Source organism: Hordeum vulgare, chromosome 3H (assembly GCF_904849725.1).
Source record: "Hordeum vulgare subsp. vulgare chromosome 3H, MorexV3_pseudomolecules_assembly, whole genome shotgun sequence".
NCBI lineage: Eukaryota > Viridiplantae > Streptophyta > Magnoliopsida > Poales > Poaceae > Hordeum > Hordeum vulgare.
In genome coordinates, this window is record NC_058520.1 from 38,462,003 (window position 1) to 38,477,527 (window position 15,525).

Sequence of the window (15,525 nt, forward strand, 5' to 3'; positions counted from 1 at the left end):
AACATGAATATCATAGAGGCTATGTTGATTTTGTTACAACTACATGCGTGAACATGTGCCAAGTCAAGCCACTTGAATCATTCAAAGGAGGATACCATCCTATCATACTACATCATAGTCATCTCAAAATTCATGTTGGCAACCAAGGCAAACCATCATAAGCTCCTAGCTAATTAAGCATGGCATCAACAACTATGATCTCTAAGTTGTCATTGCAAAATGTTTCTCTCACAACAAAGCTGAACTAGGAACAGTGAGCTAGTCATACTTAAAAAAACAAAATAGAACGAGTTCATAGCAGCTTTTCCAGGCTCAGTCACTTCATCATATATCGTCATTATTGCCTTTCACTTGCATGACTGAATGATGTGAACAATAATAAGAGTGCTCGTGCATTGGACTAAAGCTGGAATCTGCAGGCAAACACAAAGGAGAAGACAAAGTAATATGGCTCTATGACAGCTAAACAGGTATGCATGCAAGAGCCACTAAACAGTGTAACCATGGTCTTCTACCTTGACCCAAAGAAAAAGAAAACTATTTACACGGGAAAGCTCTCAACAAGCAAAAGAAGAAAGGAAAAGAAAATTAGACAGACACACGAAAAGAAAACGAGAAAAAGAAAATAAACTAGCATGGATGATACAGTGGCAAAGTGTGAACACCGACTAACAAAGTGAAAGTGCAAGCAAGAATGTAAAGTCGGTGAGAAACACGTACTCCCGCAAGCTTAGGCTTTTGGCCTAAGTTGGTCTACTCCCTTGGATGGTCCGCGCGATACCCAAAATCATAATGAGGGTTGTACAGGAGCGCTGCAGCCACTGCCTGAATAGCTGCCTCACGGAGACGAGCAACCTTTGCCTCCCTCTCATACTCCTCTGCCTCTCCTCTGGTTATATAATATCTCCGTTTTACCTGAAAGTCAAAGAAGGCAGGAGCAGGAAGGGTAATATGGAAAACACGCTGCCGGTTAAATATCAAACGGTATAGGAGGGATTCATCATCCCTCTCAAGGAACTGATAGCGTGTCAAAGCGATGCGATCAAGGAAAGCTATATGAAGCGGGGGATCTCCTTCGCGGATGGGTACTCCAAGAAAATTTGCTATGCGAGTGGCATAGATCCCACCAAAGAAATCCCCTTCATTAGCATTATTATTCAGCCTCCTTGCTATAATAGCTCCCATGTTGAAACTTTTATCACCCGTTACTGCGCTCTTAAGAATACTAAGGTCGGGTGCGCAGAGGTGACAATGCTCAATCTTGCCATTAATGCATCTGCCTATGAAGAGGGCAAAATAATGCAAGGCAGGAAGATGAATGCTCCCCATGGTAGCCTACATAATATCTCTAATTTCTCCAACAGTTATACCACAGAAGAAATCTCTAACCGAAGATTTAGGAGGATCATTGAGACTACCCCAGATAGGTATCTTGCAAATTCTATTGAAATCCTCTAAATCCATGGTATACGATTTGTCATAGAGGTTAAACAGTACAAATGTATCACGACCAACTGAAAATTTGAATCTACAAACAAAAGAGGCAGTGAGAGCAACATATTGTTCACATTTATCGGAGATGAATTCTTCGAGTCCGATGTTGTGAACAAGTGTATCAAACTCGTCTTTGAAACCTGACTCAGTCATAAATTCATCAGAAGGCCATTCACATGGTTGTACCTGTGCGTTCCTCGGTTGGTAAGGATCGGGTTCCCGAATCGCAAGACGGGGACCTCTCTTGCTTGAGGAACCACCATGATAGTTTCTCCTGAACATCTTCCTTTTCCGAAGTTTTCAGTGACCCAAAGGAAAAGTGAACAAGGCTCAACTAAACTCATAGCAACTACTCCCACAAGTGCCTAGAGGCCATATTACGCATCAAAACTAGTTGGGACCAGCTAAAATTGGCATGCAAACTCAAGAACAGGGTCACCAAGGCAGCAAAAATACGCGAAGTATAAGGCACTAGAGCAAAAGTTAATTGGACCAATGGAGGAGTCACTTACCAAGGAGTAATTTCCCCAAAACAGTTCGGAGAATGGTGCTTTGAGCAAAGAGATCGAAAATCCCAGCAAGAGGAGCAAGAACACGGGTTTGAGCTGCGAAACGATTTTTTCTGGAGGTAGGAGAAGCAGATGGGAGCTAGAATGAGTGGAGGGGGTGCACGTGGGCCCCACAAGCCAGGTAGGCGCGGCCAGGGGGGTACCCGCGCCTCCAGGGCGTGTAGCCCACTTGTGCAGCCCCCAGACTAGCTCTTCGTCCCAATATTTTTCAAAAATTTCAGAAAAAATCATACTTGATTTTCAGGACGTTCGGAGAACTTTTATTTTCGGGGTACTTTTCCACAGGACGCTAAAACAGAAAACACGGAAAACTAAACTAAACCTATAATTTTTCTTCTAAGCAACCTAAGGTGAAAGCTTGGAACATAGGTTTGTGACTCCTCGATTCATCCATCTCATGGTCATCGAAAGAAATCCGTCAATGGGATTGATCAAGTCTCCTTGACAAACTTTTTCAAATCGTAAAAGAAGACGTTGAATTTTCGAATAGTCACTAGGTCACCTCAATGGGGATGTGTATCTCCCCGACAACCAAATCATACTTCATCTTAACAGGAGGAATAGGGCATTCAAAGCTCCCAATAAGAATCGATGAAGTTTTTTCGATAGCATTGATGCAATGTACTCGATATTGTTTCTTCGGAAAGTGCACCGTATGCTCATTACCGTTGACATGGAAAGTGACATTGCCTTTGTTGCAATCTATAACAACCCCCCTATTGTTTAAAAAGGGTCTTTCGAGGATGACCGCCATGGCATCGTCCTCAGGAATATCCAGGATAACAAAGTCTGTTAAGATAGTGACGTTTGCAACCACAACAGGCACACCCTCGCAAATGTCGATAGGGAAAGCAGTTGATTTGTCGGCCATTTGCAGAGAGATTTCAGTGGGTGTCAACTTATCCAATTCAAGTCTACGATAAAGAGAGAGAGGCATAACACTAACACCGGCTCCAAGGTCGCACAAAGCAGTTCTAAAGTAGTTGCCTTTAATGGAGCAAGGTATAGTGGGCACACTGGGATCACCTAGTTTCTTAGGAGTTCCACCCTTGAAGGTATAATTAGCAAGCATGGTGGAAATCTCAACCTCAGGTATCCTTCTCTTATTAGTCACAATATCTTTCATGTACTTAGCATACTGAGACATTTTGAGCATATCTGTCAAACGCATTTGCAGAAAGACAGGTCTGATCATTTCAACGAAGCACTCAAAATCCTCATCATCCTTTTTCTTGGATGGTTTGGGAGGAAAGGGCATGGGTTTCTGAACCCATGGTTCCCTTTCTTTACCATGCTTCCTAGCAGCGAAGTCATTCTTATCGTATCTTCTATTCGTAGGTTGTGAGTTATCAAGATCAACAGGTTCAGTCTCCACATCCTTATCATTGCTCGGTTGAGCATCAACATGAACATCACTATTGATATCATCATTAGGCTCATGTTCATCACCAGATTGTGTTTCGGCATCAGAGACAGAGACATCGTTTGGACTCTCAGGTGTAGCAGCAACAGGGTTGCTAGCGTGCAAATTCCTATCATCATTCTTCTTCTTCCTAGGATGACTAGGTGCATCAGTGCTAACTCCTTGAGAATCTTGTTCAATTCTCTTCGGATGACCCTCATGATACAAAGGTTCCCGAGTCATTCTACCGCCTCTAGTGACGACTCTGACAGAATTGTCATTCAACTCATTGAGCAAGTCATTTTGAGCTTTAAGTACTTGTTCTACCTGAGTGGTAACCATAGAGGCATGTTTACTCAGAAGCTTAAGATCATTGACGTTTCTGTCCACACAAGCACTTAAATGACTAAGCATACGAGCATTATGTTCCAATTGTCTGCTAACATAATCACTGAAACTCTGTTGTTTGGCAACAAAGTTATCAAATTCATCCATGCATAGGCTAGCAGGTTTATCAAAAGGAATATCACTCTCATCAAACCTAAGCAGAGAATTTACTTCTACTACCTGTATCGGGTTATCAAGACCATGGATCTCTTCGATAGGTCGTAGATTTTTGACATCTTTAGATTTAATGCCTTTCTCTCACATAGATTTCTTAGCTTCTTGCATATCTTCAGGACTGAGGAATAGAATACCTCTTTTCTTTGGAGTTGGCTTAGGAGGTGGTTCGGGAATAGTCCAAGCATTCTCATTGCAGAAGATGTTATTCAGTAGAATCTCAGCTTGTTCTACGGTTCGTTCCCTAAAAACATAACCAGAACAACTATCTAGGTGGTCTTTAGAAGCGTCGGAAAGTTCATTATAGAAGATATCAAGTATTTCATTCTTCTCAAGAGGGTGATCAGGCAAAGCATTCAGTAGCTGGATAAGCCTCCCCCAAGCTTGTGGGAGACTCTCTTCTTCAGCTTGAGCAAAGTTGTATATTTCCTGCAAGGAAGCTTGCTTCTTATGGGCAGGGAAATATTTTTCACAGAAGTAGTAGACCATATCCTGGGGGCTACGCACACAACCAGGAGCAAGAGAAGTGAACCAGGTCTTAGCATCATCGTTTAGCGAGAAAGGAAACATCTTGAGGATATAGTAGTGGCGGATCTTTTCCTCACTAGTGAATAGGGTGGCTATATTGTGCAGTTTGGTAAGATGGGCTACAACCGTTTCAGACTCATAACCGTGAAAAGGATCAGATTCGACCAGAGTGATTAACTCAGGGTCGACAGAGAATTCATAATCCTTATCGGTCACAAAGATAGGCGAAGTAGCAAACTTCGGGTCATATTTCATCCTAGCGTTCAGAGATTTTTCCTTCCACTTGAGCAGTAATTTCTCAACATCATAGCTATCCTTACACGCAAGAAAATCCTCAGCTATCTCTCCCTCCATAACATAACGCTCAGGCATATCAAGCAATTCAGGCATAATAGCAGTTTCTACTTCAATAGTATCAGTAGTTTCAGAAGTATCATCACATCTAGTAGCAACTCTAGCAATTTGTGCATCAAGGAATGCACCTAGTGGCAAAGCAGTATCAAGCATAGTATCATCAGGCAAAGCAGTATCAAGCATAGCATCATCATAAGCATCATGGACAGCAGAAGTAGCATCATCAAGCATAGGCGATATATCAAGATTTCTAGCAGGAGGTGATGTCGCAAACTTACTCATAACTAAAGGTGAATCAAGTGCAGAGCTAGATGGCAGTTCCTTACCTGTCCTCATAGTTGAGGGCAATACTTTAGTTCTTGGATCTCTCAGATTCTTCATAGTGACCAGCAGACATAAATCCCAAGTGACTCGGAGAATATAGTTGTGCCTCCCTGGCAACGGCGCCAGAAAAATGTCTTGATAACCCACAAGTATAGGGGATCGTAACAGTTTTCGAGGGTAGAGTATTCAACCCAAATTTATTGATTCGACTCAAGGGGAAGCGAAAGAATGTTCTCAAGTATTAGCAGCTGAGTTGTCAATTCAACCACACCTGAAAGATTTAGTGTCTGCAGCAAAGTATGAGTAGCAAAGTAGGGTGATAGCAGCAATAGCAACAGTAACCAGTAGCAGCAGAGTAACAGCAGTAGCAGCAAAGTAACGTAGCAAGGACCAGTAGTAAAAGACTCGTAGGCATTGGATCAGTGATGGATGATTATGCCGGATGTGATTCATCATGTAACCGCTATAACACGGAGAGATAAGTAACTAGCTCCCGTTCGTCAATCTAATGTAGGCATGTATTCCGTATGTAGTCATACATGCTTAGGGAAAAGAACTTGCATGACATCTATTGTCCACCCCTCCCGTGGCAGCGGGGTCCTAATGGAAACTACGGGATATTAAGGTTCTCCTTTTAATAAAGAACCGGACCAACGCATTAACACTTGGTGAATACATGAACTCCTCATACTATGGTCATCTCCGGGAGTGGTTCCGGCTATTGTCACTCCGGGGTTGCCGGGTCATAACACATAGTAGGTGACTACAACTTGCAAGATAGGATCTAAAACACACATATATTGGCGACAACATAATAGGTTCACATCTAAATCATGGCACTCGGGCCCTAGTGACAAGCATTAAGCATGGCAAAGTAGTAGCAACATCAATCTCAGAACATAGTGGATACTAGGGATCAATCCCCGTCAAAACTAACTCGATTACATGATAGATCTCATCCAACCCATCACCGTCCAGCAAGCCTATGATGAGATTACTCACGAACGGTGAAGAGCATCATGGAATTGGCGATGAAGGAAGGTTGATGATGACGATGGCGACGATTTCCCCTCTCCGGAGCCCAGAACGGACTCCAGATCTGCCCTCCAGATGAAGAACAGGAGGTGGCGGCGCCTCCGTATCGTAAAACACGATGAACTCTTCTCCTTGAATTTTTTCCGGGCGAGACGGACTAAATAGAGCTGAGTTTGGAGGCGGTGGAGTAACATGGGCCCCACAAGCTTGGTAGGCGCGGCCAGGGGGGTGGCCGCGCCTCGTGGGCTTGTGGCCCAGTGGCTCACCTCCTGTAGTGGATATTTGCGCAGGTATTTTTCATTAATTCCAGAAAAATTCTCCGTAAATTTTCAGGTCATTCCGAGAACTTTTAATTCTGCACAAAAACAACCTCATGGCAATTCTGCTGAAAACAACGTTAGTCCGGGTTAGTTCCATTCAAATCATGCAAATTAGAGTCCAAAACAAGGGCAAAAGAGTTCGGAAAAGTAGATACGACGGAGGAGTATGAGGCCACCAGCCCCAAATTGCTACATGGGCCAAAAGGTGGGTGGGAACCAGCCCCTAAGTGGGCTAGTGCGCCTCCACCATCAGCCCAAGGTGCAGCAAAGGGGTAAAGGGCCAAACCCTAGAAGTGGAGGGGTTGCCTTGGGCCCAAAGCCCACCTTGGTGCGCCACCCCTCCACCATTTAGGGTTGTCGCACCCTTTGGGGTGGAAACCCAAAAGGGTGGGCACCCTCGTCCCTCTCCTCCTATATATAGTGGAGGGTTTTGGGGGGCTGCAACATACAATCTCTCTCGCTCTCGGCGCAGCCCTCCTCCTCCTCCTCCTCGTCGTCCTCCGCAGTGCTTCGCGAAGCCGTGTCGGAATACCACGCAGCTCCACCGTCTCCACGCCGTCGTGCTGCCGGAGCTCTCCCTCAACCTCTCCTCCCTCCTTGTTGGATCAAGGCGCTGGAGACGTCACCAGGCTGCACGTGTGTTGAACACGGAGGCACCGTCGTTCGGTGCAATGATCGGAATCCACCGCGATGTGAATCGCTGCGAGTACGACTCCATCAACCGCGTTCTAGCAACGCTTCCGCTTAGCGATCTTCAAAGGTATGAAGATTCTCTACCCCTTTGCTCATTGCTGGTTTCTCCATAGATAGATCCTTGTGTGACGTAGGAAGTTTTTTTGAAATTACTACGTCCCCGAACAAAACCCTAGGGCGTGGTTGTTGCCTTGGGTGGAAAGCCACCCCCTAGCGATCCGCCCCTCCTCCATCTAGGGCTGCCACACATCCTAGGGTTTTCCTAGGGGTGGCGCACCCCCTCTCCCTCCCTCCTATATATAGTGGAGTACTTGGGAGGGCTGCACACAGCTGATTCTATCTCCCTCGGTGCATCCCTACCTCTCCACCTCTCCTCATCCGCGGTGCATGGCGAAGCCGTGCCAGAAAGCCACAGACTCCATCACCACCACGCCGTCGTGCTGCCGGAGTTCTCCCTCAACTTCTGCTCCCTCCTTGCTGGATCAAGAAGGAGGAGACGTCCTCAAGCTGTAGGTGTGTTGAACGCGGAGACACCGAACATTCGGTGTTTGTATCGGATCGCCGCGAGTATGACTCCATCAACCGCGTTCATAGTAACGCTTCCGCTTTGCGATCTTCAATGGTACTAAGATGCTCTACCTCACTCCTTCCTGGTTTCTCCTAGATGATCTTGGTGTGACGTAGGATTTTTTTTAATTATTACTACGTTCCCCAACAATATATAGGCAGCACACAAAATCCAACTGTTACACCTAAAGTGCAAACTCGGTAACACCGAAGTCATAAACTCGGTGGTACCGACTTGTACTAAAGGCAACAACTTTTGAATCTCGGTGATACCGATATACACAACTCGGTGGCACCGAAAAAGTGACTAACGGTCAGATGACCAAACTCGGTGACACCGATACTCGAACTTGGAAATTCCGGTTTTGTGTACCGAGGCAACAGAAAGTTGGTCACCCAAACTCGATAGCGCCGATATGGTTTCGGTTGCACGGATTTGGTGGGAATGTCTAGGGTTCTTGTCTGAGATCAAACTCGGTGAGGCCGAAATGGAAAACTTGGTGGCACCGATTCTGAGTATGTGGTTTTGGACATAATGGTTATGTGGGGGAAAAATGACTGAGTATTTTGGTGGCTAACTTAGAGCATTTGAGCAACCAGTTCATTTTAATACCTCACCCCCTTTTAATAGTATTGGCTTTCCTATGGACTCAGATGTGATTTCTGACAAATACAAAATGAAGAGTATTCTTAGATTGAAGCTTGGGCCAGTCCTATTCCTTCCTTGCATCAAAGGGGAATCTCCACATAAGCCTTTAGCCAATGCTTTCTATGGACTATTCTGAAATATACTAGATAAAAGTGCTAGTCCAAGAGACAATTTGTGTTGTCATTAATTATCAAAACTACCAAGGGAGCATATGTGCTTTCGATCTCCCCTTTTTTGGTAATTGATGACAACATACAATCAAAGCTTCAAATAAGGATAAGCAATAGAATATGACAACTTTGAGAGATACATGACTTGCACAAGCTCCCCCTAAATGTGTGCAATTCCCTTTTAAAGGATAGTTGCTTTGGACTGCATGGGCACACACATGGTAGAAGGACAAGACAAGTCATATAGATCTTGGCTATATGCATAAAACATAAGTGAATTAGGTGCTTCCATGTTTAAGACTCCCTCTTGCAAACAATGTGTGAGAGAAACAAGAGATCATCATGAACAAGGATGTGATGCATATACTTACCTTGAGGATCTTGAGCATCTTAGCAGTAGGAGCACACTTGGGAAAATAAGTGTTAGAAAACACAAGAGTATTCTGTTGTAAAGATGCAAAGAGCTTGAAAGGTACCAAGATATTGAAGACATATTTCAAATAGGATTTGATGATAGATATGTCTCCAAAATAAAAAAAGAACTTTCTCCCTTAAGGATGAATATGTAAGAATGTCCTCTCCCCCTGAATCATAGCATGTAGACATTGGGAGTATATAGGGTAAGACAAGTTCAATCAAACGATAGTAAAGCAATGAAATCTGACACAATTTATCTCTCTCTACCTTAATATGTAAGGTTTGATACATCTCCCCTTAGGTAATGTAAACCTTCCTTAGGAATAAAAATTTACCCCCTATAGGTATTTCTCCCTCTTTAAGTAAGCTTATTGGTGATATTTCTCCTCCTATAAATAGGTTCACTAGAAGCTTTGATATTTCTCCCCCTTTGGCATTAATTGCCAAAAAGGTAAGAGGGTAAGGGCTCATTGAGAGAAAAAGGATCCTTGATACTTCTCTCTTTGATAAGGGTTCCTTGAATTTGACTTTTCTCCCCTTTGATAGTAGGTAAGGGTTCGTTGAAAGTTCTGCCCCTTTAATATGAATTAGAGTTCCTTGTGTTGGGTAACGTAGCATAAATTCAAAATTTTCCTACGCATATTCAGATCTTCCTATGGAGAGACCAGCAATGAGAGAGGGGTAAGAGCATCTTCATACCTTTGAAGATCGCTAAGCGGAAGCGTTGCTAGAACGCGGTTGATGGAGTCGTACTCGCAGCGATTCCGATCTAGTGCCGAACTTCGGCACCTCCGCGTTCAACACACGTGCAGCCCGGTGACGTCTCCGGCACCTTGATCCAGCAAGGAGGAGGGAGAGGTTGGGGAAGAACTCCAGCAGCATGACGGCGTGGTGTCGATGGAGAGACGAGGTCTCCCGGCAGGGCTTCGCAATGGCCAAAAGTGCCCGCTATATATAGGGGAAGGGAGGGGCTGCGCCCCCTTGAGGGTTTCCCCCTCCTGTGGGGGGGGGGGGCAGCCCTATATGGGGGCTGGTGCGGCGGCCAAGGGGGGGAGGAGGGGTGTGGCGCACCCCTGGTGGGCCTTAGGCCCACCTGGCTTAGGGTTTGCCCCCCCTTTTCTCTCCCTGCGCATTGGGCTGAGTGGGGAGGCGCACTAGCCCACCTAGGGGCTGGTTCCCTCCCCTGCTTGGCCCATCTTACCTCCCGGGGTCGTTGCCCCCCTTCGGTGGACCCCCGGGGCCACCTCCGGTGGTCCCGGTGGTCCCGGTACGTTACGGGTGATGTCCGAAACCATCTGTCCTATATATCAATCTTTACCTCCAGACCATTCCGGAGCTCCTCGTGATGTCAGGGATCTCATCCGGGACTCCAAACAACTTTCGGTAACCTCGTATAACAATTCCCTATAACCCTAGCGTCACCGAACCTTAAGTGTGTAGACCCTACGGGTTCGGGAGACAGACAGACATGACCGAGACATCTCTCTGGCCAATAACCATCAGCAGGGTCTGGATACCCATGGTGGCTCCCACTTGCTCCACGATGATCTCATCGGATGAACCACGATGTCAAGGATTCAATCAATCCCGTATACAATTCCCTTTGTCTGTCGGTATAGAACTTGCCCGAGATTCGATCGTCGGTATACCAATACCTTGTTCAATCTCGTTACCGGTAAGTCTCTTTACTCGTTCCATAGCACGTCATCGTGTGACTAACTCCTTAGTCACATTGAGCTCATGATGATGTTCTACGGAGTGGGCCCAGAGATACCTCTCCGTCACACGGAGTGACAAATCCCGATCTCGATTCGTACCAACCCAACAGACACTTTTGGAGGTACCCGTAGTGCACCTTTATAGTCACCCAGTTACGTTGTGACGTTTGATACACCCAAAGCACTCCTACGGTATCCGGGAGTTGCACAATCTCACGGTCGAAGGAAAAGATACTTGACATTAGAAAAGCTTTAGCATACGAACAATATGATGTAGTGCTATGCTTAGGATTGGGTCTCGTCTATCACATCATTCTCCCAATGATGTGATCCCGTTATCAATGACATCTAATGCCCATGATCAGGAAACCATCATCATCTATTGACTAACGAGCTAGCCAACTAGAGGCTTGCTAGGGACACTTTGTGATCTATTTATTCACACATGTATTACTGTTTCCTGTTAATACAATTATAGCATGAACAATAGAAGATTATCATGAACAAGGAAATATGATAATAACCATTTTATTATTGCCTCTAGGGCATATTTCCAACACCTTGAACTATCTCCCCCTATGATAGGGATCCTGGATAATTCTCCCTCTCATAATGTATGGGATCACTGAGGTTTTCTCCCCCTAGAGAAGTTTTCTCCCCTAGAAAACAACGCTAAGACTGATTTTGTTGCATAAAATGTCCAGTAAGTACTTAGAAGGCAATGAAACATGTGATCATTGATAATCTTTCTCCCTCTAAGGCAAAAGTATAGAAAATATTAGAACAACGAAGGCAGTGATAATATCGGAGTCACCGAGGCAAAGTGGTTCGGTAGAACCGAGAATGAAAATCAGGCCTTTGGGAGAAATCGGTTGGACCAAGTTTCCCTCATCTGTGAGACCGAGTTACAAAGAAAATCAACTCCTTAACTGAAAATGAACAAAAAGTTTTCTCTGACTTTAAAAGTAAAGAAAATAAGATACCAATTGTGAAAGAAAACAACTGTAAAAGGAAATAAGAGAAAACAAAATAATTTTTTTTAAATATACATACATATAGATGAGAGTTGAATGGTTCCAAGAAGGCACACAATGACAAATGTGAACCATACAAGAGTCCCCATCTAGATGTGGGGCGGTGACTAGGTCACCTATATTAGAGTATTTGACTTGAGGAGTCAAGCAAGATTGCTTGATCATAGGTCATACTCATCGTTAAGTGCAAAATGGGGTTACCATTTTTCGATTAAGCTTTTAATGTCTTCATATCACTTGAGTTGCTTTACCTCACGAGTTGGTGTAAAGCTTTAGCAAGGATATGAGTGCATACCTTCGAAAGATGTTGATGATGTGGCATGTAGGTGAGCTTGTTGTGGATGCTCAAAGTTGATGAAGATCATCTTGAGTTGGGAGCTATCCATGTTTTTTTGGTTCACTTTTCACCTACAATGGCTAGTCATGCAAGGAAGACCATAATATATCCAAATGACATGAGTGAATAACTTCATCAAATGATAGTCAAGGGTATGATTTTGTTGTCTTCTTCCTCCATCTCCGAAGAGGGGTTGTTGATACTTGGCCATATCAAGATTGCTTTTGTTGAGAGTTGATTGCACTCTTGTCAAGTGTATTTCTTGCAAGTACCTACAAGAGGTTACATGCAATACAAAGGAGCATGGTTTCGAAGATATAAGATAGTCATATCAATGGCATCGTGGAATTGTCAATCAAGCTCATGCCCTTGCATGCATCCGAGTGAGTCTAGCTCTGGTTTGAAGCATCAATGATGTTAAACTCACTCCTCAAATGACATAAAACTTACTCATCAAGTGGTTTGGTAAAGATATCACCTAACTATCTGTCTGTAAGAACATGCTTGAGATCTATATCTCCTTTAGCAACATGATCACGAATGAAATGATGTCGCACTTGAATATGTTTTGTCCGAGAATGTTGCACAGGATTATAGGCAATCTTAATAGCACTTTCATTGTCACATAACAATGGGACTTTTCTAACATGAATGCCATAATCCTCAAGAGTTTGAGTCATCCAAAGTAATTGTGCACAACATGATCCAGCGGCAATGTATTCAGCTTCGGCAGTTGATAAGGATACCGAGTTTTGTTTCTTGGATGACCAAGACACAAGAGATCTCCCAAGAAATTGACATGTACCCGAGGTGGATTTTCTGTCAACCTTGTCTCCGGCATAGTCCGAGTTGGAATAGCCAACAAGATTAAAAGAAGATCATTTGGGATACCTGCCAAAGTTTGGTGTATGTATGAGGTATCTCACTATCCTTTTCATAGCCAATAGATGCCACTCTTTAGGTGCTGCTTGGTATCGGGCACACATGCAAACACTCGACATTATGTCAGGACGGGAGGCACATAGATATAGCAAAGAACCAATCATTGATTGATAAATATTTTTGATCAACTGGTTTGTCTTCCTTAGTGAGGTCAAGATGTCCACTAGTAGGCATGTGGGTTCTCATACCTTTGCATTCTTGCATGTTGAACTTCCTGATTAAGTCCTCGGTGTACCTGGTTTGAGAGATAAACGTACCTTATCTCAATTGTTTGATTGCAACCCAAGGAAGAATTTTAGTTCACACATGATGACGAGATGATGTATATACTTCTCGCCCCTCGTTGGATACCCCAAGTGGAAGGTGGAGATGTAGTCAGCAGCAAATTTCCCTCACACGGAGACTGTAAGGTTTATCGAACCAGAAGCACTCCTAGCCTCAACAAGTAGGTGTCTTCCACCCTGGCACAAGCAGAAGACGTGGACCTGCACACACAACAAATAACTTTGCTCCCAACGAGTACAGAGAGGTTGTCAATCTCTCCGGACTTGTAGTTTGCAAAGGATCAAAACACAAGCGGGAAGGTAATAGTGATTGCAACGGAAAAGTAAATGAAAGCGGTAAATGATGGAGGTGTAAACAATGATGGTGAGGTGGACCGGAGTCACATGATGTTCACTAGTGATGTCTCTCTCCCGAAAGACGATAAACAACTATGCTAGGGTAAACAAATCACAGTTGGGCAATTGATAGAATTATGATTGCACCGCAATGCTAATTATGCTCCTTGATAGTTAGAGATTCAATAGTAATGGGCAGTACGCCAAGACAAGTAGACCGTTTATTCATCAACGTCTACTTACTAATCATCCACCATGAGATATCTATCCAGAACATCTCTCCGGTATTAAGTTGTGAGCCCCACACAAAGTGTAAACTCAAAGAAACGGACAACTGCATTAACGAACTATGCGTAAGGTAAACAATCCTTGCAACCGTTGTCACAAGCACCGTTATTTTCTCCTGGTGGCAACAAGCACATCCCCTACTCTCATGTTTCTGTCACTCAAGCTAGACATCGAGGGGCCCGAACCCACAATCATGCATAGCGCTCCCTCTTGGAGTTACGATCTACTACTTGGCCAAAGCAATAAAAAGCAACGGAGAACATGCATGAATCACTAAGGAACATAATATAAAAGGATAATCAAATATATAACTCATAACAATCTGAACATAATCTCATGATCCATCGGATCCCAACAAACCGAGCATAGCAAAGGCAAGAGAATTACATAGATGCCTTGAACATGTAGGGCAGCTCACAAGGACTAACCATTGAAGCACAAGATTGAAGAGGAGACATCACATAGCTACTGGTCATGGACTCATGGTCCAAGGAGGACTACTCACAGCACGTTCGGGAAGCATCCATGGAAGTGGAGAAGCTCCCGGAGGTCAACCCTCCCTCCGACAGGGTGCCGGGAAGAGGTCTCCTCACGCTTCCGATCTTGGAAGCGTTGCGGCGGCGGTAGAACGATGGAGAAATTCACGATTCTAGAAGTCTGCGAGGGTTTCCTCACGGAACTCTAAATATAGGCCAAAGGAGGGCATCGGAGGAGGTGGAACCCACCTAGGCGACCTCCTGGCGCTGCCGAGGGCATGGCTGCGCCAGCAGGCCGCCTGGGAGGCCCTTGGCCCCCCTCTCGCCCTCCTTCATTGATCCGGAAGCTTGTGTTTCACTAATTTTTTATATATTTTTTCTAGATTTTTTCGGGCTTCGGAAAATTGGGTAAAAGCCCCTACAATATAGACATCAGTAGACAGAAACTGGCACTGGGTGCATTGAGTTAGTAGGTTAGTCCAAATATGTGTAAAATGATATAAAACTGTAGCAAAACATATAACAATGTCACCCAAAAGATCATGGAACAAGCATAAATTATAGATACGTTTGGGACGTATCAACACACCATGGACATCTCATACTTCTGTGACATCAACTTCCCAAAATTTTCACTAAAATGTGGGTTAGTAGAAACGAAGATAATATCATCCACATAAATTTGACACACAAATAGTTCTCCATTAACTCTTGTAGTGAATAAGGTTGCATCAATCTTACCAATCTCAAAACCCTTTTCAATGAGAAACTTCGTTAGGCATTTGTACCAAGCTCTAGGGGCTTGTTTAAGACCATATAAAGCTTTACAAAGTTTGTAAACATGATTAGGTTTCTTAGGGTTTACAAAGTCGGGAGGTTGTTTAGCATAAACTTCCTCCTCAATTTCTCCATTAAGAAAAGCACTTTTGATATCCATTTGGTAAAGAGTAATATCATGGTGATTGGCATAAGCGAGAAGAATGCGAATGGCTTCAAGTCTAGCAACACATGGATAAGTCTCACCGTA